Here is a 6,000-nt window from a genome sequence, read left to right as displayed (position 1 = left end):
ACTCTTCTCCATGACTTTTTTTAAAGGAAGTACCAGACTGTCTAAAGGAAGCACTAAAGACCGTCTGTTTTTACACATTAGTGCTGCACTTGACATGATGCTGCTAGCAGGCTATGGTATTTCATGCTCAGCATGAGAACTGATTAGAAATTGTGCAAAGTGCTCAGAAGCTGCACCATTTCACTCTTAATGTGCTACTACCCATAGTGAATCCCTCCCTGAGAACATCCAGAAAGTTCATGCAGGAAGGGTTTAGATAGCAGGAATAAAGTTTATACCCTCTGCAATAAAACCAACTGTAGTAATTTCAAATTACAGACACAGGGAAAAATCTGTAGAGGTAAAAAAACAACAACAACAAAAAGGCAAACTGAAGATGAGTGAAGTCAAGAGAAACTGAAGTCCACAAGAAGCTGCTACTTATTTCTACTTCTGAATGGAAACAGGATTCTTTGACAAAACTGATTCCAGAAAAATATGACCCAACTCAGAGTCACACAGAAGAACTCAGTTGATGAGAGGACTCAGCTCTAGGGCCTGCTGTCACCAGATGATGTCACCCACAGCAGTACTTATTTATAAGCCTGCATGCTTGCAACAAAAACCTTCAAATGCCTTTCATGGGCAATTATCAAGAGGCTTTTTTTCTTGCCATAGTTGTACAAGGTCAAGAAACCAAAAGAGTTTGCACAAGACTGATCAGCTTCTTCATTTCTTTTGCACAGATTCTTGTATTTGTAGGTTTTTCTCTTAGGACAGAGCAGTATCTCATCTCATTTGATTGTAAATGGAATAAACTTAACATGCTCAGAGGTATTTGGCATTGGAACCTATTTGTCCATTAGGAAGAATAAAAGACAGGTTCTTACCAAATCCAGGACACTGTGGAAGAACCTGAAAGTTCTTTATGCACTCTGCAATCAACTATCTAAACATTCTGTTCTCTTGTGACCATGAGACTCAGATTATTTGGAGAGAAACACATCAGAACCTCATCTTTTGTCTGGAAAATACTGTATATCTTTCTAGACTGTTATCAAAAAAATTCTAGGCAAAATATTTGGTCCATGTCCAAGACCAATTTCTAAATCCGTTTCATCTTTATCCTTTTGGGTTTTTTTTTTGCTGAAATTGAATTTGGAGGTAAAAAGGAGGCCACTCACAACCCTTTTAGAGTATTAGTTGTATGAGCTGCACACCTTAAAAACCCACGGTGCTTCTTCCATGTCCTCACGAGTTACAGGGACAAGCATCTATGGCATTTCGGACAAAGTCTGGTTCAGGAAGCCATTTCTGTGTTACTGAAAAAGCTTCAGCCAAATATCCATCGTGTGTAACCACTGCAGTTTTCAACTTTGAGAAACAGATGTCAGTGAATCCAGGAGGACTTGAACTTCCTGAGCCAACTCAGCAGTGCATACTCTGGAATAAGACACAAAAGAGCTGCTCCAAATTATGAAGCACCAAAGCAGCCCTGCATGGGGCAAGCCTACCTTCTGGCAGCCATGCTAACAATTTTCTTCACAGCTCACCATTCAAGAGGTCCTTCATCACATAATTCATTTGGTCCAGCCATGCATTAGAGAAGAAGCAGAGGGAAGAGCATCTGCATCTAAAAAAATCTCACATTTAGTTGAAACTGAGCAGCAACTCCACTCCGAGCCCCCAGAGAGGAAAAGTCAGCATAGCTTATCATTCACAAAAGAAACAAATCTGTAGAATAAAACATTGGCTTTTCCACCTGGTCTGCCAACAACAGTGAAGAGCTTTTCCTTGAGCTTGTGTGTTTTCTTACATGGAGGTGTCATGGCCACGCTCCAAGCTCCCACTTCCATAGGAGCTGTACGAGAGGTTCCCACGGCCAACAATACCTTGGGGACTTGAAAGAAAACTAGAGGAGTTCTTCATTATTTAAAACAGCACTCACTTCTCTTCAAGGGAAGGCAGAGAGGAGAGAGATTCCCATGCAGAGTACCAGGGGTGAGGTTGGGCTGGAAGCCCTTTTGAAGCCACATCTTATATCGCTTCCCGAAAACGTGTCCAATCCCTGCTGAATCTTGCCCCTCTAAATCTTTGTTGCAAGGCACAGAGCTCTGATTTCACTCTAATTTAATGAGAAGCTTAATGTCTAAATGTTTTGAGCGTTGCTTGGGGAATAGCAAAGAAAGCCTGGCAGCAAGAAGCAGAGAAAAAGGAAAGAAAAAAATAAAGTCTCTGACCCTTTGAGAAATCAGGGAACCAAAAAAGCATCCTACTGATTCTGCAAAGTTTAAGGGACTTCTATCAACAGAGATCAAAACTTGGCTCCTAAACCTCATGTATAATCCCTCAAATAAAGGTTTGGCTGCTTCCCACCAAATGCATCAATTTTTGTCTAGATCGCATAGAACTGACATGCTTATAATGGGAGCCATAATTAATAGCGTTTCAGCAAAACAATGCACGGGAATGTCTCTCTGCTCGACTGAAAGCAAAGTCCTACAGCTAGAAGTCCCAGCCTTCCTCTCAGGGAGAGCAGAACAATGAATCTTGCTGCAGAGTGACATATACCAGGCAATTACAAGAGCTGCAGACCTCAAAGCCACACTCTGAGCATGACTGGAACACAAATAGATTAGCAACTGCTAAGGACTGCTCTTCCTGCTGATTCACAAAGCGTGTTCCCACTTCAATTTGATGCCTTTAATGATGCACAACCATTCTTTTAATAAGAAAAGCCATCTCACATTTTTATAAATATCCCAAATGCTCCGTGTTACCCTTAGTTACCCTTCATCCCTCTGTTCTCTGCAATGCTGCTGACTAAATGGAGCCATGTTTTTCCAGCACATTGCAGACTTGCCTTAAGCAGAGTAAACCCCGTCCCACTTCCTTCACTTACATCACCCTCCAGGCAGGCAGAGGAAAGATAGGACTTGTTTTGCCCTGAAGCCCTGGCCAGAATCACCCCAGCTCTGATTAGCAGTCTTCAGAGGAAAATGGATGTGCCAAGCAGCAATTGCAGGTTCTGAGGTAAATTCTGTGACTGCTAAATGGTAAGCTATGGCTCTCTCAGAGTGCTTTGCAAAGCAAGGAGCATCTCTGAGGCGGTTGCATTGAATGGGAAAGTGTCAGAGCAGCTCAGAACTGCTGAGCTATTTGTAGAAGGTCAGCCAGCAATTTGTTACCAGGGCTACAAGTAAAACCTGGAGGTCTCTATCACTGCACACCAGGCACCCTTCACTTTCTATCTCAAACTGTCTGTCCCTATTGTCCCATCCCATCCCCACAGAAAAAAAACCAAAAACCCCAACCAAAACACCTCCACCAAATTTCCACTTCCGCCAGTGCAGGCTGCAGTAGAAGCCCAAAGAGCACTGTTATCCTTCACACCATCCCCCAGCTAGTGTAGGTAGCTCACTACTCAGCACACACACTTTTCTGCACCTCTGCTCTGAGAAGAAAAGGAAATGCACTTTGTGGGGACTGCTGCTTTTTACAGATGTAATCTGAAGGTGCTTATATAATTTTTGGCACTTAATTAATGGAGCTTGCAAACCCATACGCTGAATTGCTAAATGCCAGCTATTCCTACTGACCTTTAAGATCAGTGCAGGCACAGAGGTTCCATGAGTCTCAGGCTGTGGCTCTGAAGTATTTAAAATGAGAGATGCAAGTCATGCCATCCTGAACAGCAGCACAGACATCAGTGACACCAGAAGCACACCACACCTTCCTGTCAGATCAGTCACAAGTACATGATATGGCATTTAAGTCAATCATAGGAAAGCAAATTATACCAAATGATCACAAAGGTCAAAAATATGTGAGCATATTTAAATCATTTTATGGGGCTACAACACCTTGTTCTGACGCCAGGAGAGCTAAAGATGGATTTAGTATCTGACCAAAAAACAGGCATAAAGACCAATGTACCACTGCTGGGTTTTGCATCTGCTCTGCCAAAGCTGACCATTTAAATTCTTCATTTCCATCAATAACAAAGAAGAAAACTCTCTTCATAAATAGGAATCAGGGTTAGGGTTAGTAGAGTAGTGCCCTGTTCGTTAAGGATTTTATTCCATGCCAAACTACAAAAACTTGTTAAAATTGCCATGTTATAGCACTAGCTTCCTGTAGAGTCTCAAGAGAAAGCCTTTTAAAAATGCATACTCCTGGCAGCACTGAATAGGGCTAAAAACTTCAGCAGTGACAAAATTAGAAATACTTGTCTGCATGATAAATCAATAAATGTGCTGTTACTCAACTGTAACCACACAATAAAACTTAGTCCCTTTGCACTCTCTGTACCCCTACTGGAAGGTGATGCAGAAAGGCCAACAGTATCTATAGAACCTGGACACCTCCCCTAGGCATTAACAGCAATAATATTAATAACAATATTTATCTATATTTTACAGTGGGGTAGGGAGGGTGCAGAAGAGCCAGTTCCAGTGCTTAGGATATTCTTCAATTACCCAAGTAATTCCAGTGCTTAGGATATTCTTCAATTACCATGTGTTCTTCAAACACATCCATATTCTAATAACTGAATTGTTCTAAGAAAGCCAACTAAAAGAAACTTGCCTTAGCCAAGGCTCCCTGCTCTTTGCTTTCTGGAAAGCTGAAAACTGCTCAAAGTCACTTTAGCTCCCCCTTTTTGCTCCTGTATACAGCTGCATTAAAATAAGTTCTGTTCAGCAGTGCTGGAAGCTACTTCCAAGGGTGAAACAGAGGCCGCTGCTTTATGAGAAGTTGCCTTAGTTTATAGTAGATATTTCTGAAATTCTTGTTACTATTCAGAAGGTGGTGGTTATTTAATAGCCCACGAATTCAATTAGTCTCCAGTTTTGGTCTTTAACCTGCACTCTGTGAATAAAAATTATAAAGAGAATCAGTTCAAGCATGTTCCAGCATAGCTGCCACATTAAGACAGAGTCAATTGCATGCATTAATCTTCAATTAACAGCATCAGAGGAACTGTAATCTAGCAGCTAGAGTACTGGACTAGCTACAGACAGTTTTCATTCTAACCCAGATCAGCCACTGATTTGCAATGCACCTCCCATGAGAGGGGGAAGAGAAACACCCCTCTAAGTTCTCCTTTTCCTTTAAATCTTTTGTCTGCCTTACCATTACTTTTTGTAGTAGCTGCAGCAGGGACACTCCTTGCATGAGCAAAACTCCACCGTGGCTCTGCAGCGTTGGGTGAACAGCCCAGCTGCTGATTGCAATTAACAGCAACATCAACAGACTCTGACCTATCTCAAGATGGTTGTACATTTTTGGCATTTCTATAAATTCTCTATAAACCAAAGAGAGGCAGCCTGGAGCAAGGAATAAGAAAAGCACACAAATTGCTTCCAACAAGAACATTATGGTCCATCTTTGTGAAACCTTCCGTGCTCCCACAATTGCTATTCAAACCCCAGGCTGATGAGATATGAACTTGGCCTTTTTTCCAGTCATCCGACTTTACATATTGACTAGCCTCTCGAAAATGGATATTTCCCAGTAAATGAGAGCATGATGCAACCAGAGGAGAGCTGATGTTTCTCTTTCATTAAGCTCTTTCACCTCCCTTTCAAGCTGCCTTAGATTAGCACAGGTTCTTGTCTCTCCTGCATTCCCCAAACTCTGCCTGTGCCAAGTCTTCCTGTTTTCCCCCTGCATCTCTGGAATCTGAGAAAGAAATTCCTCTTTCACATCCTTATCTCTCACTTTTCTCAGAGTCCTCTCATGCTGGTATTCCTTTTCTCACACAACCATCAATGGTGGTACCATCACCACCGTTAGTGTCCCACTCTTCCTAAAGGGATGCACACCTTTATGGGATGCATACCTTTATTTCTCCAGACAGGTTTCTGATTCAGGCAGCATTTGCAAACCAAAAAGGCAGATATGTTCTATTTAGAGTGATTCTGTGCAACACATGTTATCCAACCACCTCAGCTTTCATCTTCCTCTGTCAACATGCAAGTTTGTCCTCTATTTGTTCTACACCAACCAACTTATGAACAC

Source organism: Camarhynchus parvulus, chromosome 2 (assembly GCF_901933205.1).
Source record: "Camarhynchus parvulus chromosome 2, STF_HiC, whole genome shotgun sequence".
NCBI classification, from domain to species: domain Eukaryota; kingdom Metazoa; phylum Chordata; class Aves; order Passeriformes; family Thraupidae; genus Camarhynchus; species Camarhynchus parvulus.
Note: the sequence above shows the minus strand (reverse complement) of the source record.